The 25,570-nt window shown below is 46.5% G+C and overlaps 1 protein-coding gene and 1 long non-coding RNA gene across 4 annotated transcripts in view; one reads left to right on the top strand and one right to left on the bottom strand.

The window, feature by feature from the left end:
* Positions 1–4,976, bottom strand: part of CTIF (cap binding complex dependent translation initiation factor) — a 273,319-nt gene extending 268,343 nt beyond the window's left edge. For all 3 annotated transcript variants that reach the window (XM_060173850.1, XM_060173851.1, XM_060173852.1), the window contains exon 1: positions 4,780–4,976. The gene's annotated coding sequence lies outside the window, so the exon portion shown is untranslated. The remainder of the gene's footprint in view (positions 1–4,779) is intronic.
* Positions 4,977–6,481: 1,505 nt separating this feature from the next.
* On the top strand, positions 6,482–25,196 carry LOC132533169 (uncharacterized). Its single transcript, XR_009545080.1, has 3 exons — positions 6,482–6,780; positions 6,917–7,039; positions 23,879–25,196. It is a non-coding gene; the product is annotated as an uncharacterized LOC132533169 (long non-coding RNA).
* Positions 25,197–25,570: the final 374 nt, after the last annotated feature.

Here is a 25,570-nt window from a genome sequence, read left to right as displayed (position 1 = left end):
ACAGCATCAAGGACATCAGAAATGAGCCTGGGACTGGGTGAACACAACATACCCATGTTGTAAAGCTGGCACAGATCCACAGGGCAGACTACAAAATCCAGGCAGGGCCCCAGGAGGACCTCAACCAAAGTCACAGCCCATCACAGAAGGTAATCCCTCACTGCCCGGTTGAAGCCAGAGCTCAGAAATGGAGAATAAGTCCTCAGCTCCCCTCATGGCTCAACAGAATTACCTGTTGGTTAGCTTCAGGGCAATGTCTACCAGCTGCCTAACTTCCAAAGCAGGGTATACTTCATCTGGAAGGTTCCAAACAACCTCATATCCTGGGTAATAAGTTATCAGGGTCTTTGGTTCCTATTGCTTCCTTCTGCATTTGTTCTAGAATAGTTACCATATATATGTGACACTGGCTAGGTCCCAAGGTGAATGCTCTAAAATGGTTATGGGGGCTGAGCAGCGGTGCACCTGGCTGAGCACACACTACCATACTCAGGAGCCGGGGTTCAAGTCCTTGGCCCCTGCTTGCAGCAGGAAGGACACTTCATGAGCGATGAAGGAGAGCTACAGGTCTTGCTTTCTATCTATCTCTGTCTCTCCTTGGGAGAATTTACCTCTGTCTCTATAAAAAAAATTTAAATAGGGGGGTTGGGCAGTAGCGCAGCAGGTTAAGAGCACATGGTGCAAAGATCAAGGACCAGTGTAAGGATCCCGGTTCGAGTCCCCAGCTCCCCACCTGCAGAGGGGTCACTTCACGGACAGTGAAGCAGGTCTGCAGGTGTCTATCTTTCTCTTCCCATCTGTGTTTTCCCCTCCTCTCTCCATTTCTCTCTGTCTTATCCAACAACAATGACATCAATAAAAAAAATAACCACAACAACGATAAAACAACAAGGGCAATAAAAGGGGGAAATAGCCTTTAGAAGCAGTGGATTCGTGGTGCAGGCACCAGGCCCCAGCAATAACCCTGGTAGCAAGAAGAAAAAAATTAAAATAAATAAAAATATTTTTAATTATTTTATTTTAATGAGAGATAAAGAGAGGAGGCCAAAGCACTGTTCAGCTGTGGCTTATGGAGGTGCTGGGGATTAAACCTGGGACCTTGGAGCCTCAAGCATGAAAGCCTATTTGCATAGCCATTATACCGTCTCCCCATCCTAAAGAATAATTTAAAATAGTTATTACTTTCTCCTGGATAGTCAGTTTCATGGCATTTTTATTTAACTGCTTCTGCTAGCCTGTTTTTTGTGCCCCAAACACAGCAGAACACCTAGCTACACAATAAACATTTGTAGAACTGAAAATCTTGGGCTTTTACCCCCACAGCTAGAATACAGTTTTGGCAGGCAGGGACCATATGTTAAATTTTCCTTGCATGTCCTTCCAGATACACAGTCAGGGTGCTTGCTCTATATTTGTGAATGAATAATTGCTTACAGTTGGCCAAACTGAGTAACCCTGCAGCGTGATAGATATACCAGCTCCATACTCTTTTTCTGGGTCTCCCCACCCCTGGAGATGGAGAAGGATGGGGAGTATAATCTGGGGTGATTTCTCGGGGATCCACATTTTCAATCTCAGGGTTTTGAAGTCAGTAAATAACGGATAAACACTGGGTCTGATAAGCACCCCACCAATACACCCATGTGTTGATTAGCCTGTCCAACATGGACCTGATTCTGGACATGTCAGAGCTGGGTAACCACCTACCAACAGCAGGTTATGAGACAAGTGGGAATAACAGCTCTGCAGACTTGTGTTCCAGAAGACCTGCTCTCACAAGGAACAGATGACACCTATAAAGTGTCTTTGACAGGGACAACATGCCAACATAACTGAAGTCAAGTCACATACTCATGTTCCCTTTCTCAAAGTCAGCAATTCTGGGGTGCCAAGACCTATTCTTGAAACATAAATAGATAAATAAACAAATAAATAAAGTCAGAGGGCTCGGCAGTGGTACACTCAGTTGAGCACATGTTGCCGTCTTCAAGGACCCAGGATCAAGCCCCTAGTCCCCACCTGCAGGGGGGAAGCTTCATGAGTGGTGGAGGAGTCTCTATCTATCTACCTATCTATCTATACCTTTCCCTAGATATCTCTCTGTCTTTATGCAATAAATAAATGAATAAAATATTTTAAAAATAAACTAATGGATACAGTCACAATTTCAATAAAGAGCCATGGGCTGAGAAGAAATGGGAAATCACAAAGAAGGTGAAAGCAGCCAAAGAGGTAAGTGATGGCATTATTCAAGCTCCAGTGTATTCATCTGTAAAACGGGGTGGAGAACACCCTTCCCTAGTGAAACTCTCCAAATAATGTATGGGGGTGGCGAGCCCTGTAAAGCCATACATGCGCTTTGTTATTACTATTATTCTGACAATCTGTTAACCACTTACAACCCAGTGATTACATTACAAAATGACAGGCCTCTGAGTGTATTTATCCAGGACAGACACCCCACATGAGATGTGCATAAACAGAATACTGGCTTTCAAATACTCTAAGGGCATCTCCAAGCTTACCTAGGGGTGGGGGTGGGGGCCGACACCTTCCAAGGCCTGGTGGGTGCAACCCAGCGCCTGCATAACTGGGGTTCCTGGGAAGCCTGGCAATTGCCTCCCTTGTTGGGAGCCTGCTAGGAGCCCAGATTCCAGAGGTCTGCAGCCTGGCTCAGCTTCAAGCAGGAGGAACGTGAGTGGGACAACACCCCACCCCCACCCCTCTCCGCCCTGGGGCGTCACCTTCCTCTGCCTACAGCCCAAGACCCAACCGCTGTGTCGCTTTTGCCCACGTCCCTAGTCCCCTGTCCCCAGTCTCCAGTCTCTGTCCCCAGCTCCAGCGGCTCAGCAAGCAGGACCCCAGCCGAACAGCGGGTCCCGGGTCTGCAGAGCGCAAGGCTGGGCCTTCTGTCTTCCGGACGTCAGAGGCGCGAAGCGGGCGCCCAAGGCGCGGATTCTTCCCAGGGTCGGCGAAGGAGAGACAGAGGCCACGGCGGGCTTGAGCGCACCCCGGGGCGCCAGGGTGCAAGGGTCACCGGAGCTCTGCCGGGGGAACAGGGGACTGGGACGCGGCGGCGGCGGCTGCAACAAGCAGGGCAGAGCAAGCAACCAGTCCGCCGGGTTGGGGGGCTGCAGACACCTAGAGGGAGGGGTAGAGTGACCCCGGCAGCACGACGTGCAAGCGGAGACTCCCTCCCAGCCTTCGCACGCACTCAAGCCCAAGGTCCCCCGCGCCTCCTCACACCCCCCCCCAAAGTCTCTCTGCACGCCTCCACCCCTCGGCCTAGAAGCCCCGGCGCACGCGCGGCGACAGTGACAATCGGAGCACAAGAGCACGCGAGGCACTGCAGCCGCTGGGAGGGGGCCCCCACTACGCCACCGTCTGCGCCCCCCCACATACACACACACACACACACACACACACACACACACACACACACACACACACGCCAGAGCGGTGTGTACACACACAAACAGTTGGGCGGGGAAGCGACGCCTCTCTCCCGGGGCGGGGACACAAGGCGCAGCCAAACCTCCCTTTCACACGCCGCGCCCACTCACACCTTCACACCGTCACCTCCCAACCCTGGAAATTCCACAGAGTCCAGCGGCACATCCGAGCCCCCTGAAAGGTCTCCAACCGCGTACACCCCCGGCCCCCAACACACGCACAAACTATCCTGGAACGTCACTGCAAAGAAATGCACACACAGGCACAGACGCCCGGCCCTCAGGAACCCCAGACCAAGTGATCTTCCTCCGACCTCCCCTGGACCCCCCAGGCCGCTGTCCCGGACAGTCACCTGCCAGCTGGCCAGAAGATGCTGAGCTGGAGCCCAGTCTCCAGTCCGCAGCCGCTCAGGTGACTCGCCCGCCGCCGCGCGGTGGCTTTTCAGAACCTGTCAACTTAACCCTCCCCGCTCCGGGCAGGAGCTGCCGGATCCAATCACCCCGCGTCCACTGCACAATAATAACAAAAGCTGGCGGAGTCACTACCGCAAGGGGGCGGGGGAATGGGGTATGGGGGCTCCTGAGCTGCAATCGCCACGGACGCAGCGCCCTGCTTCCCCCGCGTCCCGCGCCCCACGGGCTCCCCATCGACGCAGTGGGCGCAGCCGGTCTAGACACCAGCAACCCCGGCCCTGGGACCGGCGCGAACACACACTCGGCGCCGCCACCGCCAAGGCCGCCGGCGGAGGGAGGGGTGGAGGGAAGGGCGGCGGGGGACACTCGCGGAGTCCCCCGGGCCGGGAGCCGCCAGCCGGAGCCGCCCAGGCGCAGCGTGGCGGGAACAGCTGCAAGTTCGCCGGTGCCGAAGCCACTGGCCGCTGCGGCAAATGCTGGCGGGCTCCAAAACAAAAGGGTCAAGGGACGGGGTGCTCGCTCGCGCTTCCCTGTACACCAACCCCCCCCCCGCCACCCCCCGGCTGGAAACCTAGCGCATGACAGCAGCGACAGCGACAGCCGGGCTCCGGCCGCGAGCCCCCGAGGCCCCTGCCGCCCGGAGCTCAGAACTGCGGGTCCCAGGGGTGCAGCGGCCGGCAGGGGAGGGGCCGACCTAGGGTGGGGGGAGACCTGGTGGAGCGCGGTCCCTCAGCCAAGTTGCGGGCGGCGGCTGGGCGCGGACAACCTGGGAAGCTGGCAGGGAGCGCGGGGCCAAGTGTTTTGTGGCAGGGATCCCACCACCCCGTGCTCCAGCAGCACGCGCGACACGCAGCCCCCAGCCCGCATCTCCACCAGATAAGCCAGGACTGAAAGAGGGGGCGGGGATACTCACCTCGGGGTTCCTCTGGCCGCTGCTCCGAGCCTAAGGCGGGGTGGGGGGGGTTGCAGGGAAGGGGAAGAGGGAGGGCGCCCGGGAAGGCTGCTCCCGCCCCGAGTGCCGCGCACCCGGGCCGCCCAGTGCACCCGGCACCCCAGCGCACTAGCCCCAGCCGCCCAGGGGAGGGAGGGAGGGAGAGACACAGGGAGGGAGGGGCGGGGGGGGTGGGGAAGAGTAGAGGAAGAGAAAAAAAAAAAAAAAAAAAAAACTCCGGCAGTGACACAGGGAACGAGAATGTTGGAGGGTGACGTCCGCGCCCCGCCTTCCCTCCGGCCACGTGCGAGGCTGGAAAGGGAAGAGGGCGGCCTGCTGGGTAATGTAGTCCGTCTTTCTTCCTTCCTTCCTTCCCGGGAAGGCAGTCTGAGAGCCTATGTTGACCGCGGGGGTGCCCGCACAGCTCTGAACCCCGCGGAGCCTGCGCCCGGGGAGCCGGGGCCCTTGGTGCGAGTTTGTAGGGGAACTGGGTTTTAGAAGCAGGGTGGATTTTTTTTTTTTTTTTTTTAGGATGAGGCCTTAAAGTACACATTCTGCCCCAGTGGCACATAAAAGGGAGCTTGGTGCCCTGCACCTGGCGGTCCAAGCAACATTATTAACGCTGCATTACACGCGGAAGCCTGTGATGGGGATGCATATGTTATAATTAAGTTCTGAAAGTCCCGGTGGCTGGGACGGGATGCTGTAATTAGATATGCACTTTGCAACCAATTAATTGGCCGTGCTGAGGGCTGGGACGCAGGACTCTAGCAACTGAGATAAGTCAGCCAGCTGAGCGAGATCACCCATGTTTTCTGAATACCTACTAGGTGACAGGCCTGAAGTTCAGCATGGAGAAACCTTGGCGAGAAATACTCTACCCTGAACAAGCCTCTAAGCCAGGGAGTTGTGTCTCTAGGGAGACTTTGTCCTTTGAGGACAGGATCCTATCATTCCCATCCAAGGCTGGTCTGTGTACTCATCAAAGGCTGCAGGAATGAACAAATGCATCTCCAAGGCAGTTAAACTATGTTACAACTCCCTGGCTTAGAGGCTTGTTCAGGGTAGAGTATTTCTCGCAAAGGCTTCTCCATGCTAGACTCCAGGCCTGTCACCTCGCAGGTATTCAGAAAACAGAGCCCCGCCCCACCAGTGAAAGAGAGACACAGGCTGAGAGTATGGATCAACCTGTCAACACCCATGTTCATCAGGGAAGCAATTACAGAAGCCAGACCTTCCATCTTCTGCACCCCATAATGTCCCTTGATCCATGCTCCCAGAGGGATAAAGAATAGGAAAGCTACCAGGGGAGGGGATGGGATACAGAGTTCTGGTGGTGGGAATAGTGTGAAGTTGTACCCCTCTTATCCTATGATTTTTGTTAGTGTTTCCTTTTTATAAATAAAAATTATAAAATAAAAAATTTAATGGAGAAAGTCAAGTACAGAAATATAGCCAATGCAACTATAGCAGCAGAGGACCAGACTGCAGTACACACATTAGAGCAAACATGTTACAATAGACAAGGACACAGCTTCAAGCACTGGTTCAACTACCTGCAGAGAGGGAAGCTTCATGAGTAATGAAGTATTGCAGGTCTCTCTCTCTCTCATGCGCACACGCCTCCCCCTTATCAATTTCTATCTCTATCAAAAAATAAATAAAATATTTTTAAAAAAGAGAGAGAACAAATCATCACAACATATCATTAAGAATAAAGATCTGGGGAAAACAACCTCAAGAGGAGCAGCCAGCCAGGATAGAGAATGGATGAAAGTAGAGAAGGTCAGGGAAAACTTCCTGGAGGAGGTGGTAATTGAAACAAGAATCATCAATGCTTGCAACAAAGGCAAAGGAAGAGACAGACATTTTACTATGGTTACAAAGTGCAAAGCCCCTGAATGAGAGGAGAGGATTCTGAAAGTCCCAGCAAATCGATCCATTTGGCAGAATTGGAAAGGGCAGATGAACAAGAGCAAGAAGGTGAAGAGAAAGCAGAGTGGGTGGGCACCAAACTTGGAAGCATGGGGTACCCAAGTGTGATCCCTGGCATCCCAGGTGACAGAATGATGCTCTGGTGTCCTCTCTCTCCCTCTCTTTCTCCATTTTGTTTTTATAGATATATAAAATTATTAATACAGAAGAAAAAGAAGAAAGAAAAGGAGAAGGAGGAGGAAGATGGGGAGGGACAGGAGAGACTCTCTGGAAGGCAGAAGGAGCCTGGACCATTTTTCCACTAGAGGTGAGCTTTAGAGTGGGTATAAGTGGGCCTGGAGTGATGGGAAGGAGTGCAGAAGCTGCGGCTCTTCCAGGCCTGAGGCTTTACAGTGGACATCCATGAAAGGGAAGCACAGCAGCCATCACAGCAGAAGGCAGCATGGGTACCAGAGCATCTGCCTGGGTGCCACCCCCACCCCCCCAAGGAGCATGCCACCCCCACCCCCCCAAGGAGCACACTGAGCACTCTCCACTGGTTTGGCCTCTTAACATCTGGCCTTAGTTCAGTGGTGGGTTACAGACTATGAAATAAGGGTTCTAGAGTCTACCCACTCCGCAGATCCTCAGTTGCCACACCACCTGCGAGGAAATGAGGACAAAGGCCTCATGGAATAGCTCACTTGGATAGTAAGCTGCTTTGCCATCTGCAGACCCAGGTTCAAATATGACTCCCACTGCACTGAAGGAAGCTTGGGTGGTCCTCTCTTTCTCCCCCCCCCCCCGTCTCTATCTTTAAAAAAGAAGAGAAGAGAGAAGGAAATAAAAAGAGGAGGGAAGGAAGGAGGAGGTAGGAAAGAGCACGCAGTTGTCTGGGTTTTGTTTTGCCTCAAGTCACACCCACCGAGGTGAAGAGAGGACTCCCTTAATGGTGAGGGAGCTTGAGCAGTGTGCAGAGGACTCCCTTAACGGTGAGGGAGCTTGAGCAGTGTGCAGAATGCAGACGCTCCAAAGTCCACACCTCTGTTTGAGAGGCAGGGAACCCAAGGGGAGAGTGCCTGAGGGCCCGAGGCAGCCTGACTTCTGCATCTGAAACCCAAACTCCTTGGCTCTGTGACCTTGAACAGCTGATCTGACCTCCAGACAAGTGGGCTGGGACAGCCTCATGCAGCAAATTTGTTTCGCTCTGTGACTACCACATTTCTTTAGATTTTAAAGATTTGTTTACAATTTAAAAAGATGGGGAGGTGTGTGACAGGTGGTGCACTAGATTAAGAACATATGTTATCATGCACAATGATCCAGGTCAAGCCTAGTACTCCAATCCCCGCCTGCAGATGGGGAAACTTCATGAATGGTGAAACGACACTGCAGGACTGCCTCTCTCTCTCTCTCTCTCTCTCTCTCTCTCTCTCGCTCTCTCCCTCCCTCCCTCCCCCCCTCCTTCCCTCCCTCCCTCTCAGTTCTTCACTCTCCTCTCACCTTCTGTCTATTCAGATAGAGAGAAAGGAAAAAATAGTCACTAGGAGCAGTGGATTTATCTGGCAGACACCAAGTTCCAGTGATAATCCTGGTAGGAGAAACAAAAGAGACAGAGAGAGAGAGAGAGAGAGAGTCGAACATGGAGCGACATATTCAGTGGGGGGGGGGGTCTTGCACATATGCAAGTCTGTCTTACTAAGCATGTACCTCAACTCCTGTAGCAATGCTTTTTAAATTTATTTTAGTAGTAGTATTTTACTGTCACCAATTTATTTCTGGGGCTTGGTGCCAGTTGCCATTCTCATACACTCCACCTTTTTGTTTGTTTGTTTGTCTATGATAGAGACAGAGAAATTGAGAGGGCAAGAGGAGATAGAGAGGGAGAGAGAAAAAGAGACATCTGCAGTACTGATTCACCACTCATGAAGATTTCCTGCTGCACATGGGGACCAGGGGCTTGAACCTGGGTCCTTGTGCATGGTAAATGTGTGCTCTACCAAGTACACCACCTCCAGGCCCCAGTGATAATGTACTTAAGTCACAGCAAGTGCTTGAGGCTGGTGCCTTTCCTCCTCCCAGGGTTATTCAGGACTAGGAAAACAACCCCTGGCTTTCTCCTCTGCAGTTAGGGAGGATGCTTGGGGGCACGGTAGGTGAGGTCTGGCTTCAAGAAAGAATCACCTAGTTCTCACACTAACCTCCTACTAGTCTAGCCTGCTGCACCAGCCTGGTAGGGGAGTATTAGGGCCCTGCCCTGAATGTCCACCCCTGGCACCAGGTCTGGGCAAGCTTCTGGGCTCCTGCACTGCTCTTCTAAGCCTCTCTCTTGCCCCCCCCCTACCCTCCCACACTCTGATCCTGGCACCTGCCTACTAAGGTGACAGTGGTCATTTCATTGCTTCCAATGCCCTGTCCTCTCTGAGATCACTTTTGATCAAGTGGGGAGTCCAACCTAGAATGGGGGCATTTGAGTGGAAGAGTCTCTGGGCCCCTTAGAAGAGTTTCCAGTGGGGGAGGCATGGCGCACACGTGGCATTTCCCCCACCTTCTCTATCCAGTAGTGGATTGCGTGCCCTACTTACAGGCTCATTCTGAGGAGCTACTGGGTGCTGAGCTGATGCCAGAAGTGGCTCAACTGTGGCAGACTTGGATTGCAGAGTTACGCTTGCCTGTGACTTGTCACCTAGAAACACAAGACCAGAGTCTTGTTCTCCATATTAATTTAAGCACTTGCTTTCTCTAGTCCACACTTTCCCAAGATCCTAGCTAAAAGTAATTCTTGTCACAGCAAAACAGCTTCCTTGGATAGTGTGCTTGCTTTGTCAGGCACGTGATCCAGATTCCAGCCTGGCCCCATGGGCTGAAGGAAGTTTTGGTGCTGTGGTGTCTTTCTGTCTTTCCAATTCTATCTTTCTATGTGAAAGAAAACATAAGTTTGGAGCAGTGAGACCCCAGTAACAATTAAGAATAAAAGGAAGTCGGGTGGTAGCACAGCAGGTTAAACGCAGGTGGCGCAAAGCGCAAGGACCAGTAACAGGGTCCCGGTTTGAGCCCCCGGTTCCACACCTGCAGGGCATTCGCTTCACAGGTGGTGAAAGCAGGTCTGCAGGTGTCTGTCTTTCTCTCCCCCTCTATGCCTTCCCTTCCTCTCTCCATTTCTCTCTGTCCTATCCAACAACAATGACATCAATAATAACTATAATAATAAAACAACAAGGGCAACAAAAGGAATAAATAAATAAATGTTAAAAAATTAAAAAGAATAAAAGGAAATGGAAGGAATGAATGAAGGAAGGAAGGAAAGAAGAAAAGGAGAAAGAAAAGGGGTGTAGTTGGGACTGTGGAGACAACATAATGGTTACTCAAAAGACTTTCATGCCTGATACTTTGACCTTCCAGGTTCAATCCCCAGCACCACTATAAGCCAGAGCCCAGCAGTGCTCTGGTCTTTTCTTCCTTTCTCTTCTCCTTTCTTTCTTCCTTTCTTCCTTCCTCTCTATCATTAAAGTACTAAACAATAAAGTGCCACCCTGTGTGCTGGTGTGGAAGCGAACCAAGGGTCCTCCCAGGATGGAATGGACAAAGAGGGTCCTGTGAGGAGATCTACTTCTAACTTCCCATCTGGAGGAGATGGCAGTGACCTGGGTCCCCTGGCTGGTTGCTCTGGCCTGGGGGGTTCAGCACAGGTGACAGTGTCTTTAGATGGAAACTGGAGAGCAGCTCCATTGAGCTCACCAGGCCCAGATGGAACCTGTTACCCATCCTGTGTCTGCACCCTATTACCAATGTGTGGCCTGGTCAGATAAGGGCCAGAGAGAACCAGGTTAGATTTCACCCAGGCTCCTTCTCAGCTTCTGCGCCACACCCACAGCCCTGCACCTGAGAGGGAGAGGGAAAGTGATCTCCAGGGACAAAGTTGGTGGCAGAAGGGGCATCAGTAAGAATGATGAACCTGAGAAAGGCCAAAGCTAAAGTAAATAAGAAATAAAGCAAGAGAGATTTATTGGAAATTTGTCACACATAAGTCATTGCAATGCACCTCGGGAAATAAGTGTGTGAAACCAGGCCTCCAGACCCTACCTGGCTCTGAAATATTTCCTTTCTCTGGGCCTCAGTTTCCATGCCTATAGAAAGGGAAGACTGGGCACCACAAGCACTAAGATCATTCCCAGAGCTGGAGTCCTCTGCACAACAAGTTCACCATCGAGCTAGTCAAAAAGAAGCAGCAGAGTGAAGGAGCTTCAAAGGGAGGCATTTTTTTCAGGTAGGTGTGTGTGTGTGTGTGTGTGTGTGTGTGTGTGTGTGTGTGTGTGTGTGTGTGTGTGTTGAATAGCAGTTTATAAGATTGTAAAACTACCAGGTATTATTTCATACTGCACCCACCATGACAGTTCTGTGCTCCCTCAACCCTCCCAGTAATAACCACCAGAGTTCTCACAAAGTCTTTAGCATTTTTCACAAGTTCATGAGTTTTTCTTCTCTAGATTCCATGTATGAGTGAAGCCATCCAGGAGTTGTCTTTCATCCCTTTACTTATTCCAGTAAACATAATGCCCTCCAGTTCCACACATTTCTCCCAAAGTACACAATATCATCTTTTTTTTTTTATTACAGAGTAGTATTCCAGAGTAAATACCCCGCAACTTCTTTATCCAGTCATCTGTGAATGGGCATTTAGGTTGCTTCTACCCTTTGGCTATTGTGAATAAAGTAGCTATGAACATAGAGGGGTGCATATGTCCCTGCAAATTAGTGTTTGCATGTCCTTTGGCTAAATGCCCAAGGGTGCTATTGCTGGATCATAAGGTAATTCTATTTTTTATTTGTTTAAGGACTCTCCATACAGTCTTGCAGAGGGGCTGCACTGGTTTGCATTCCCAAACAGTGTAACAATCAAAGAGGTGGGTGTTAAGTGGCTGAATTCCAGCAGACCAGACAGGGGATGTGATATTCATTAAACATGGAGCTACAAGGGATCTGGGGACAAGCAGGTCTTGTCTCGAAAGACTCAAAGACAGTAAGGGAAGCCTAGAACTAAGTGTTACATCCCTCAGATTCAAGGTCAGCCCTCATAAGTCAGTGGCCTGAGTCAGCAATGGCCTCGTCTGAGACAAGGACCCCAGCATCTCTGCTAGTGATAAGTGTCATTGTTTGCTAGACTTCGCTGTTTGCTAAGAAAAACTGGGCCACCCTGGCCCAGAAGCAGGCTTATTCCAGGAGTGGCATCACTCTGTTGCAGGGGACTACAGGCCTGAAGGGGTGCTGGCTCCTGCAGAGGGACTGAGCCAATCATACTTCTTGCAAGAATCTGCAGGAAGAGGCAGAGAGGCCTTTGCTTATTGGTGCTTTCTTCAGTCTCAGGAGGGAATAAAGAGAGTGACAGAGAGACAGAGAGATCTAGTGTTTAGCCTCAGTTCCTACCGTCACTGTACTCAGTCCCAGAGTAAGAGATATTTCCGTCAGTAGATGCCCATAGTTGTATCTCCCCCCCAGAAAGATGCCCTTTCTTTGTCTGTCCTCCCCTAGCTCATACCTATCTCCTAGACCTTATTCTGAAACTTCTATTAGATAACTTGGCCTGTGAATCTCCCGTAGCTTTCAAATCCCCTTTTCTTTTTTAATTTATACATAAATATGCATTTTATCACTATATATTTAACAATTTATTTGTTTACCATTCAAAAATATTCTGAGTATTATGTTGATTCTTATCTGAGGTTGACAATAGGCCCACCATTCTCTCTATTACTATAATGTTTTTATACTGCTTTGATCAAATCCCTTTTGAAAGAGCAGTAGTAGGGGCTGGGGGGTGGCACACCCAGTTAAGCACACAAAGTACTAAGCAAGGGCCTGGCTTCAAACCCCTGCTCCCCACCTGTGGCCAGGATGCTTCACCGTTTGTGAAGCAGGTCTTCAGGTGTACATCTTTCTCTCTTCCTCTCTTTCTCCCCCTCCCCTCTCAATTTCTCTCTGTGCTATTAAATAAAATGATGGGAAAAAAAGGAAAAAATGGCTGCCAAGAGTGGTGGCATTCTAGTGCTGGCACTGAGCCCCAGCAACTGGAGGAAAACACAAACACACACGCAGAGAGTACAGTAGCTGATACATTAAACGAGCAATTACTACTTGCTAGGGAATAAGAGAAACACACTTACTGCTCTGGCACTTGGGATGCTAGCCATTGAACTTGGGACCTCATGCTTCCAAGTTCCATGCTGACTTACCTCCCAGGAAATATAACAAAAGGGAGAAGTATTTCCCCTACCTGAAAGAAAAAGTAGCCTCATCATCACCCTCAGCAAAACCTCTGGTGGTTCAACAGAACTTGGTATAATAAGGAGCATGTCCCATTCTACAAAATAAATTAACTGATTAAATTGAAAGGTTATAATCACAAACATGCCAGATGTACAATGCAGAGCTATTGCTTGGGAAAGGGGAGTCTTGAGAACTGAACTGATAGCTAAAGCTTCATGAAGTGGCTTAGGTTTGAGAGTTGGGTGTGATTTGCAGGAATCAGGTCGGGAGGTTTTCCGAGAGTGCAGAAAGCAGGAGTTTATGAAAGGGAATCAGCAAGTTTAGGGTGTGGCCAGGCACAGGAAGGAGCAGACTATATGTCTGGGAAGCTGGTAATGGTAATGTGGAGCTGTCTTGGACGCAGGAAGGAGACAGGCCAGGATTAGCATCTTATCATCATCTTTTATTACAGGTAATAATTCTGGGCAACTCCAGTGCTCTAAGCCTCCATGTCCCCTATAAAATGTGGAAATAGGACAGGGAAGGTGGCACATGACTCACATGCAAGAAGTTTCAGGGTTGATTCCCAGAACCACATATGCCAGAGCTGAGCAGAGCTCTTATTTCACTCATAAAAATCAATAAATCTTGTGTCCCAGGAGGTTGCACAGCAATTGGAGTCTTGGGCTTAAAATTAAGAAGTCCTGAACTATGCACTCCTGTGTTCATAGCTGCATGATTCACAATAGCCAAAGGGTGGAAGTCTAAATACCCACCGACAGATGACTGGCTAAAGAAGTTATGGGATATACATCATGGAATACTACTTTATAATAATAATTTTTAAAAAGGTTACGTTGTGCTCTTTGAAACAAAATGGTTCAAACTGGAGGTGATTGTGCTTAGTATAATAAGTAGAGATGAAGGACAACTACCAGGTGCTTTCACTCATGAGAGGTCTAGAGAACTGCTACACATGAACTTGCAAAAAAAAAAAAGGGGGGTCAGGGGTTGAGGGGAAGTAGCGCACCTGATTAAGCTCACATAGTGTGAAGCACAGGGATCCCGGTTTGAGCCCTTGGCTCCCCACCTGGGGGGTTTCTTTGCACACAGTAAAGCAGGTCTGCAGGCATCTATCTTTCTCTCCCCCCTCTATCTTCCCCTCCTCCCTCAATTTCTCTCTGTCTTATCCAACAATGACAACAATAATAGCAGCAACAACAACAATGGAAAAAAGATGGCCTCCAGGAGCAGTGGATTCTTAGTGCAGGCACCAGCCCCCAGAAAAAAAAACCCTGAAGGCAAAAAAGAAAAAGAAAGAAAGAAGGAAAGAAAGAGAGGAAGGAAGGAAGAAAGGAAGGAAGGAAGGAAGGAAAGAAAGAAAGAAAGAAAGAAAGAAAGAAAGAAAGAAAAGAAAAAACAGGAAGAAGTAAACCGTCTTTAAGATTTCATAAGAACTATGGTGATTATTGTTGGGAGGATGGGGGCACAGAACTTTGGTGGTGGGTATGGTGTGGAAGTGTACCCTATAATCTTACAGTGTTATAAATCACTATGAATCACATATAAAAAATGGCTTGACAAAAACAAATCATGAGGTCGAGTTCAATCCCAGGCTTTGCATGTCCCAGAGTGATGCTTTTGTTCTCTCTGTCATTCTCATGATAATGATTTAAAAAAGTAAGAACTTTTAAAGATATAAAATAGGGGAATAAAAGAGTCTACCTTGGAAAAATGTTATGAGGACTAAATGAAATTCTGTATATGACTATCTTTTGCATATTGAGTGATCTAGTTCAAAATCAGTTTTTGCTTATTTGGCTAATATTGCCAATTTCAGTATCTGTTCTTTTTGTTTATTTGTTTACTGAGAGAGATCAGAGCACCCTCTTGGTAAGATGTGGTTCTGGGGATCAAACCTGGAGTGTGCCTGGACCATAGATCCACTCTGGCCTGAGTCTTGCACCCAGAGTTCTCATCATCATGTTCAATAAAATCTCCAGGGGTTCAGTGGAACCTGAGGAGCAAGGAGCAGGCTCTGGGTCCTTGTAGGAGCTTATGTTCTCTCCTACACAGGAATCTGTGAAATACTACCCCTTTCTGCTTTGACTATATTGATTATCAAGTTTGTTTATACTCTACTTTTTCCTGAATGAACTTGAGATAGCTTTTTAAAATAAATAAATAAATTTGTTTATTTATTTATAATGAGAAGTATTCTGAGAGAAAGATACACCAGAGAGTGGGACCAGAGCACTGCTCAGCTCTAGCTTCCAGTGGTGCTGGGGATTGAACCTGGGACCTCAGAGCCTCATGCATGAGTCTTTTGCATAACTATCATTCTAACTTCCAAGTTTGAGATAGCTTTGAAGATTGTAGAATGTACTGGTGCAGGATAAGAGTGAGAGTTTACACAAAAGATGCTTTATGAGATGTTTTCCCTTGGTTCTTAAAATAGTAGCTCATCTGCTATATTCAGTCACAGATCTGACTGAGGAAATTTTGCTTTGCTTGCACTTTTCTAAGCAGTGTCTATGGTCTCATTGTAGCATCATTTCCTGGAACCCTCTCCCCAGGGGTTGATTGATTTTATTATTAAGCGGTAGAAGAAGACCTTGAATTTATTTTGTGTCATGTGAAGCCAAAATAGGGACTGCTGTAATTTTTAAGTGCATTTCTGTAAAATGTTGAAAGAGATTGACTTGAATCTGGTCAAGAGATCACTGAGTCAGGGAAGCCTGCTCAGAGGAGGTGGCAAAGGAGAATGTCAGCAAAATAAGGAAAGCTACCATTTGGATGACATGGATCTGAAGACCATCCCAGGGAAATGGGACAGTGCAGGGAGAGGCAAGGTTGTTCTTCTTCCTTCAGGTATTGGCAGAGGTGACCTGCCAGCCTGGAACCTCAGGATCACAGAAGAAAGGGAGGAGTAGGCAGGTAACCCTTTGCCTCCCTCACACACCCTTCTACAAAACATTTTTGTTCTGACACAGAGATGATATGTGAGCTCCCCCTTTCTGCCACACTTTCTTTAAGGCCTTATCAAACTACCTTGCAGAGGGCATGCTACCATAGCAACGATGCAGTAACTGGAGGGCAGCTATAATTGGTTTAAAATAGCATTAATTTAGTCACAGGGTTTTTCTTTTTCTTCTTTTTGTTTTTAAATTTTTTTTCTGGGAGGAGTTTTTCTCTCAGGCTAAAGTACTCAGACGCAATCTTTGTGCCTGGGCAGACTAATAATCACCTTGTAATTTAATTACTAAGCCAGTGCTAGGGAACTCTACTCCTGGTCTCGATTGAGCTGTAATTTTTGAGTGCCAACTTTTTGAGCAAGGCCTCCTCTCCAGAAGCAACAGTCACCAAGATGCAAGTCTTCACCCAAGCTGAGAGGCATGAGGCCACCTGGTGTGGCATTAGCTCCAAGGGGTACTCTCAGAATGCCATCAGCCCACCTGGAAGCTTCAGATAATGACCGCAGAATATCCCAGGTGTCCACACTGTCCCATCCCCATCTCCTCTCATCTCCTCCAACCAGGTGGCTTCCCAGCTCCTAGGTATAGGTCCTCTCATTTGGGGAATGATAGTGTACTTTTTTAATTTTTAAGCAATTATGCTAAAAATCCATAGAACAGGGGCCAGGAAGTGGCATGTCTGGTTGAGTACACATATTACAATGCTCAAGGATGAGGGTTCAAGCCCCAGTCCCCACCTGCAGGAGGAAACTTCATAAATAGTAAAGCAGTGCTACAGGTCTCTCTTTCTCTCCTTTTCTCTCTCCCATCTCCTCTACCTCCTTCTTCTCTCTCAACTTCTGTATTTATTTTAAAACAATGTTGACAGGAACAGTGAATTTGTTGTGCAGGCCTAGAGCCCCAGTGATAACCCTGGAATCAAATTAATTAATTAGTTGATTAAATTCGTAGAACAGCAGATTGACCATCTTAACTGTGTCTACATGCGTAATTCAGCAGCAGTGAGCACACTCATACTGTAGTAACACTATCCATCTACAGAACTCATTATCTTGCAAAATGGAATCTCTGTATCCATAAAACAGAAACATTCCACTCCCTCTTTCCCTGTTCCTTGGTAGCTTCCATTCTACTTTTTGTCTCTATGATCTCAACTACTCTGGGCTACAGTAAGGAAGGTGGTGGTCCTAGGACCAGAGTCATAAGTAAGGACCCCTATAGATATATTTTTTAGTAGAAAAAAATTGAAATAATTTTTTTTAGTGACTCAGCAGTCTCTTACATAATTATGAGACCCTAGGAGTATCATTTCTTACTCAGTGTGGTGGATGTGATTTCATACTCAGTGTGGTGAACACACTCTATCGAGGACTCTACATAGATATTTCATGTGGTAAAATATACATGGCAAAAATGTACTGTTTTGCATTTTTATGGTTTATTTATTATGACAGAATGAGAGGAGAGAAATAAAGAGAGAGAGAGAAGCATTGCTAAGCTCTGACATCCAGTGGTGGTGGAAGATAGAGCCCATGACCTCTGGGGTCGCAGGCATGCCATTTGGTGCTCTGTCAGGCTAAACTAGCTCCCCTACCCACCAAGTTTACATTCCTTAGATTTCTTTTTTCTTTTTCTCCTGTTTTTTTTTTTCTTTCTCACCAAAGATTTTCTGGAACTTAGCACCTACACAACTCCACTAGGTCTGTAGGACTCTCTTTTTCTCTCTGTTTCAGATAGAGGTTGACAGACAGACAAAGAAAGGGAAAGCAACACACCACAACCCTGCTCCACCACTCATGAAACTTCCCCTTTTGTGTGAAGCTTCCATGAGGTGCCTAGGACTTGGGTCCGAGTCCTCACGCATGCTAGCTTGTGTGCTATGCCAGGTGAGCTGTTTCCTGGGCCTGATTTGTAAATGAACAGTTCAGTGGCATTCATACTGCTGAGCCACCATCCCTCTCCACAACTGCTTCTGTCTTTCTGCCTGAAAGGATTTCCCTATCAAACAATAGCAGCCTCTTTCTCTCTGTTCCTAGGCCCTGGCAACTGATGTTCTCCTTTCTGTGTCTCTGCATTTGACTACTCCAGGGACCTCTGTAGGTACCAGCCACACCACTTGTTCTTTTGCGACTGACTTGTTCGCTCAGTAAATTGTCCCCAAGGCTTTAGTATGTGTCAGAACTTTTACCCTTGTGTGGCTGACTAGTATCCCATTGTGTGTATGTAGTACATTTTGCTTCTCCATCCACCCACCAGTGGGTATGCGAGTTAGTGAACTGTCCCATTTGACTGTTGTAATGTTGTTTTGAAAGTGAATCTTTGATATCTTGTAAAATGTCTGCTTTCAGCTTTTTTGAAAAAATATTTCATTTATTATGACATAGAGAGAGCGAGAGAAAGAGAGAGAGAGAGAGATTCACATGAGACAAAAAGAAAGAGAGAGAAGCCAGACCACCACTCTAGTACATGCAGTACTAGGAGTCGAACTAGGAACCTCAAGCACAATCGTCTGGTGCTCTAGCAGTTGAGCTGTTTCCCCAGTGTCTGATCTCATATCTTTTGGCATATACCCAGAACTGGAATTGCCAGATCATGTGGTAAATATTAAATAAATATTTAAATATGTATTTATTTATGACACACACACAGAACCAGAACATCTTCACAGCACATATGATGCCAGGTACCAAACTCAGGTCAGACATTCTACTCACTGAGCCACCTCTGAGACCATTAGATGATTATATATTTTATTTTATTTGTATTTACTTATTTATTTGGCCTCCAGTGTTATCACTGGGGTTCAGTGCTGGCACTATGAATCCACTGCTCCTGGTAGTCATTTTTTCTCCATTTTATTTGATAGGACAGAGAGAAATTGAGAAATGGGGAGATGGAGAGAGAGAGAGAGAGAGAGAGAGAGAGAGAGAGAGAGAGACAGACACCTGCAGACCTGCTTCACCACTTGTAAGATGTCCCACTGCAGGTGGGGAACGGGGTCTTGAATCTGGTTCCTTGTGCGGGTCCTTACACTTAGTACTATGTGTGCTTAACCAAGTGCACCACCGCCTTGTCCCCTATATTTATATTTTTTACAATGACAGAACCACTTTGTTTTATCACTAGTAATGTACCCAGGTTTCATTTTCTCTGGATCCTTGCCAAAAATTATTGGACAGTGTCTTTTGTTTGCTTGTTTTTGGGATAATGACCATTCCTAGAAGGAAAAGTCTTTGAAGACTTCCTTCAAGGTGGTAGACCTACAGACTATCCCTTTATATTTCTTTGATATTTTATTTATTTGATTTGAATGATAGAGAGCTACAGAGGGAGAGATAGAGATAAACAGAGATAGCTTCTGGTGGTGCTGTGGATTGAACCTGGGACCTCAGAGCCTCAGGCATGAGAGTCTTTTACATAACCATTATGCTCTCTCCCCAGCTCCCCTTTATATTTTTAAGCTTTATTTATTTTATTTGATAAGACATAGAGACATTGAGAGACACCTTCCTCATCGCCTCTTAGTAAAGCTTTTTCCCTGAAGGTGGGGAACAAGGGCTTGAACCTGGGTCCTGTGTATAACATGTATACTTAACCAAATGCACCAGAGCCCAGCCTTTAACAAACAGTTACATCTAGCTTATGGTGTTCTCCTGGTTCTTTATCAAGATCAAGGATGGGGACATGATTGTTGAATCTATAAACCATTTCAAAGTTGGAATCCTCAGATGCTGAAGTGAACAAAATATTCCCCACTCTCATTATCCAGCCATCAACATCATTTTAGAGTGTGATTTGGCTCCATGCTGTGCAGTAGATGTGTTCTGGGGAGCTATCTATATGCATCTCATTGTTATAAATTAATCCCCATTTTAAATGAATGGGGAAGCCCAGCACAGAGGAAGATAATTCAGCAAATCCTTCTATAAAGCAAATAATTTCATTATATGAATAATCACACTCTAATTTCATCTTCTGTGAATATGCAATGTTCAAATGTTGAAGCTGGGATACACACACACACACACACACATATATATATATATATTTCAGATTAGAGCTTAAGATTTGGTGAGATTCATTTCCCATTTTCTTCTTTCATGTTGTTACCATCATTGTCTTCAGTATTGTTTCTTCTTTTTTTCTTTCTTTCTTCTCTTTCTTTCTTTCTTTCTTTCTTTCTTTCTTTCTTTCATCTTCCCTTATGTTGCCCTTGTTGTTTTTCAGTGTTATTGTTGTTATTGATGTTGTCGTTGTTGGATAGGACAGAGAGAAATGGAGAGAGGAGGGGAAGACAGAGAGGGGGAGAGAAAGACACCTGCAGACCTGCTTTATCACTTTGTGAAGCGACTCCCCTGCAGGTGGAGAGACGGGGGCTCAAACTGAGATCCTTACACTGATCCTTGCGCTTTGTGCCACGTGCGCTTAACCTGCTGTGCTACAGCCCAACTCCCTCCCCAGTGTTGTTTGTCCTTGCTGGAGTAGGCAGCTCAGTCTAGAAACATAAGCAGAGAACCTCTCTGTTAGAAGTTACTAACATTCCCTCCATCAGTCTGCATAGGGAAGATCCTGAGACTTTTCAGTCTCCTTAGTTGTGTGAACTGTTTCTATCTCCCTCTCCCTCTCCCTCTCCCTCTCCCTCTCCCTCTCCCTCTCCCTCTCCCTCTCCCTCTCCCTCTCCCTCTCCCTCTCCCTCTCCCTCTCCCTCCTTCTCTCTCTCTCTCTCTCTACATGCAGGCACACATATTGGTTGTGTTTCTCTGGACAACCTTAATGCAAGTACCTATCACAGGCTCTGTGCTTAACCAATGCCATCTATTAGAAATGCCATAAATAAAGGCATTATTAAAGAGTAGGGCTAGATTGGCTCCCTCTTAGTATAAAAAGGAAGTCCTTGAAGACTCCTTATCAAGACATAAATAGCATGCCAAACTGAAATGAAATTTGGCGCTGCAAATACTGAGAAAGAGTCAGAACAGGAGATGGTGTCATGTGTGTGATGTATCTGGCAGTCTCTCTTGATCTTGTCATGAGCAGGCGGGAAGCAGAGCTAACCATGTACAAGAAGCATTGTTAGATGAGCAGTTACATTTGCCTCTTCGATTATGGCGGTGTGCTTTGACTTTTGTCCAAGTTATATATCAGCACTTAGTAGCTTCGTTCCTACCAGATCAATTAGGAATTGCCTATGTCTGCTTACAACAGAGATCCAAATTGTAGGGGTTTGTACAGCAGTAGAGAATTATTTTCATACTAAAAATAAAAGTTTGGAGGACATTCTGGCAGTTTCTTTAAAAATAAACATATTCAAACTGTGTGACCCAGCAATTGCATTCCTTGGTGTTTACCCAGAGAAACTGCGAATTTATGTCCACACAAAGACCTACACATGTGTATTACAGCAACTCTACGCCTAATTGCCCAAAATTGGAAGCAGTCAAGATGTTTTCCAGGTGATGAATGGGTCTGCAAACTCTTAAAGCTCTGGTTCAGCATGTTAAACTAGTGAGTTATCAGACCTCAGAAAGACAGGAAGGAAACTTAAGAGTGTGTTGCTGGATGAAAAAAGCCAGTCTGGGAGGGTCGGGTGGTGGCGCAGTGGGTTAAGCGCATGTGGCGCAAAGCGCAGGGACCGGAGTAATGAATCCGGTTCGAGCCCCCGGCTCCCCACCTGCAGGGGAGTCGCTTCACAGGCGGTGAAGCAGGTCTGCAGGTGTCTATCTTTCTCTCCCCTTCTCTGTCTTCCCCTCCTCTCTCCATTTCTCTCTGTCCTATCCAACAACGAATTGTGTCAACAAGGGCAATAATAATAACCACAACGAAGCTACAACAAGGGCAACAAAAGGGGGAAAAAATGGCCTCCAGGAGCGGTGGATTCATGGTGCAGGCACCGAGCCCAGCAATAACCCTGGAGGAGGGAAAAAAAAAAAAAAAAGAAAAAAACCAGTCTGAAAAACTATATCATTTCAACACTATTACATTCTGGAAAAGACAAAGCCTTAACAAAACAGTAAAAGAAAAAAAAAGAGTGATGGAGGCAGGAGGTGGAATACCTGGTAGAGCACACAGATCACCATGTGTAAGAACCCAGGTTCAAGCCCCTAGATACCATCTGTAAGTGCCTTCAGGTGGAGACTTCATGAGCGCTCGTGCAGTGCTGCGGTGTCCCCTTTTCTCTTTCTCTTTCCCTCCCTCTTTCTCTCACCACATGACAAAACAAAACAAAGCATGACTTCCAGAAACAGTCAACTCATGCAGGCACCAAGCTCCACCAGGAACCCTAGGTGGCAAATAAATAAGTAAATAAATCAATCAGTGATTCCCAGGGGCATTAGGGCACAAAGGTTTGTAAGGCAGTGAAACCACCTTATATGATACTGTCATGGTGGATTCAAGTCCACCATATGCTTGTCAAAAGTAATAGAGTACAAGACCAAGAGTGAACCCTAGTATAAACTACAGACTACTTGAAAATAGCATATTGTAATTAATAATAATAATAATCCAACATTTGCAGCCCATAAAGTATTTCAGTAGTAGAGTGCAGGACTTGCATGCATGAAGTCACTGGATTCTCTTCTAGTATGCAGGTCCTGTCTCTCTCTCATAAAATAAATAGATAAATCTTTTTTTTTTTTCAGGTAAGGCATTCATTATAGGGTAGCTGCCATGGAAAGGGGACTTTGGAAATTTTGTATTCCATCCTCAATTGTTCTGGAAACCCAAAAAGTGCTAAAAAAATGAAGTCTACTAGTTTTGAAACAATAACAAAACTTTAGTTAGGCCACCTCATGTTGGTTTAATGGTCCCATGTTTCTTAGAACCCCAGACCTGTCTGTCTTTCACCTGCACCTTCAGGGCTGGGAAGATAGCAGAATTGTTGTGCAAAAAAGACTCTCATGTCAAAGTCCCAGGTTCCACCCACAGTACCATTATAAGCCTGAGCTGAACAGTACTCTGGTGAGTAAATAAATAAATAAAATCATACATCTTCTCCTGTGCATAGCTTCCCTCTTCAAAGCTGTCTGTGGACACCAAATGTTGGCTTTAACCATGTTCATTTTATATCACATAGCAGTAAAGGGATGAGTGAGTAGACAAAGGGGCACAGATCCTCTTAGGAAGAACTCCTAACTTAGTACAGACTGCACATGAGATAATACTAAAGAAAGACTTGTTAATTTTGCTAGAGTTGATATTGGTGTTGTATTTTTTGAGAGCTATACAGACATATTTATAGGCGAAAGTAATATATCTGGCATTTGCTTTAAAATAATCTTAAAAAAAAAAGAATACATAGATATATAGATGAGAAAAAAAATGGCCAGAAGATAGCTCACCCAATAGGGCACATGCTTTGCTGTGTGTGTGGTCTGGGTTCAAACCACCATGCACCACACAGGGGTTCCCTGGTGCCCAGGGAAGCTCCAGTGCTATAGGAGTGGGCAAACTGCATGCACAAGGCCCCTGTATCTCTCTCTCCCTCTCCCTCTCCCTCTCCCTCTCCCTCTCCCTCTCCCTCTCCCTCTCCCTCTCCCTCTCTCTCTCTCACACACACACACATACACACACACACACACACACACACACACGCACACACACATGAAGAAGGGTAAAATGTTATAAAATTAGGTGAGGACATGGAAGTCTTTATAATTTTTCTCTGCTTTTCTATGTATCTGGACTTTCACTATTAAAAGTAGAAAAAGGGCAGAGGGGACAGCATAATGGTTATACAAAAAGATTTTCATGCCTGAGATTCCTAGGTGTCAGCTTCAATGCCTAGAACCAACATAAGCCAGAGTCGAGCAGTGCTCTGGTCTCTCACTGTAACTTTCCTCTCTTACTAAAATAAAATAAAATATTTAAAAAAACAAATAATACATATATATATAGATTTATTTAAAAATAAAAGTTAAAAATTACTCTCCCCCACCTTCCCCCACTAGGAGTCAATAGGGCTTTGTGTCTTCAGGATTCCTGTGCTCCCAGCAAGCATTTCACTGGCTACTTCAGTTTCAAGAGAGTCTAGGAAAGGAATCCTCACCTGCATAGTCACACTCCTGAGATGAAGATCTGTTTCTGTGGAGGAGGGAAGCTTGGGTCGCTCAGAGACCATCAGTGTGCCCTCACGCCTACTCCTCACAAGCTCCTGGAGACTGCAGTGCTGCTGTGACCTTCACACTGACGGTGCTCCATCACCAAAGCACATTTTCCACCTGTTATTGCCAGACTGGTCTGTGAGTTAGTTACGCCCAGTCACGTTCCCATTATTCCTGCCTGGAATGTTCTTCCCAGAGCCATTGTTCATTTTCCCTGCTCCTTACTCCTTCTTGGGGCATATATGTTCCATCGTTTAAAGCTCAAGCTCACAAGTGTGTCCTCCAACCAGCCATTAGCCACCTGTTGCTTCCTGACCCACATCGAGTGTTGAATGTCCCCCTGGGGCCCCATGTCTCACTTCTACTGTGATACCTCTACCCTGAATTGTGACATGATGCTTCATTCATCTCCTTCCATTACTGAGCTGTAAGCTAAGTGTTGGGCACATGCTATTTGCCTTAGTGTCTCCAGACACTGTAGAAATGCCTGGCACACAGCACACAATGAAACCTGTGAACTTGAACATAGTACTTGCCCTGAGTTGGCTGTAATCTTGACAGTAATAGCAGCTCATCTCTCTTGAGTGTGGGATCTATGTAGATCTATCCTTATATGGTTTCATTTATTTCCTTCTAAGATCTCTATGAGATGGGTAATCTTTTCCCCATTTTTCTCCCCACTACGGGCCAATAGGACTTTGTGCCTACAGGATTCCAGCTCTCTCAGATGTTTTGTTTTTGCCCTCACCAACCACAGATAGAAACAGAGAGGGAGAGAGAGAAGCAGAGAGAGAGGAGGTACCGCAGGGCTGCTTTACAGCTTGTAAAGCATGATGTTCCCATGTGATGTCAAAAGAGCTGAACCCAGGTCTTTGGGTATGGTTTGATGAGTGCTCTACCAGGTGGGCCATATTTCTTTCCCTCTTTCAAATTATTTATCCATATTTTTATTTTTCATTTGTTTGATTTATTTATTTGATACAAAAATCAAGAGGGGAGGAGGATGAAGGGGGGGAGACAGAGAGACGCCAGCAGCACCTCTCTACCACAGGAAATGCTTCCTCTCTGTTGATGGGGACCAGGGGCTTGAACCCAGGTCCTATTTCATTGTCACATGTATACTCAACTGAGTGCCCCTTTTATCCCTATTTTTAAAAGAAGGAAGTCTTAGAAAAGTCTTAGAAAGGTTAGTCTTAGAAAGGTTATGTTCATTTTTTAGGTTGGCTTATTTGTTTATTTCCAGACTGCTGCTCAGCTCTGATATTCGTGGTGATGCCAGGGGTTGAACATGGAGTCTCAGTGTCTCAGGCATGAAGCTTTTTTGCATTACCACTATGCTATCTCCCTGGCCCTCTTTCTTTTAAATTTTTTTATATTTAATCTTAAATGAGAGATAGATAGATAGACAGATCAATAGGAATAGAGAGGGAGAGAGAGAGAGAGAAACCAGTGATGCTTGAACCTGGGACCTCTGAGTCTCAGACATAAAATCTGGTGCGCTAACCACTGCTCACCTCTCTGGACCAATTCACAGGCTCT

This window comes from Erinaceus europaeus, chromosome 15, assembly GCF_950295315.1.
Source record: "Erinaceus europaeus chromosome 15, mEriEur2.1, whole genome shotgun sequence".
Lineage (NCBI taxonomy): Eukaryota > Metazoa > Chordata > Mammalia > Eulipotyphla > Erinaceidae > Erinaceus > Erinaceus europaeus.
The sequence above is the reverse complement of the archived record's forward strand: the minus strand, read 5'-3'. Positions and strand labels throughout refer to the sequence as shown.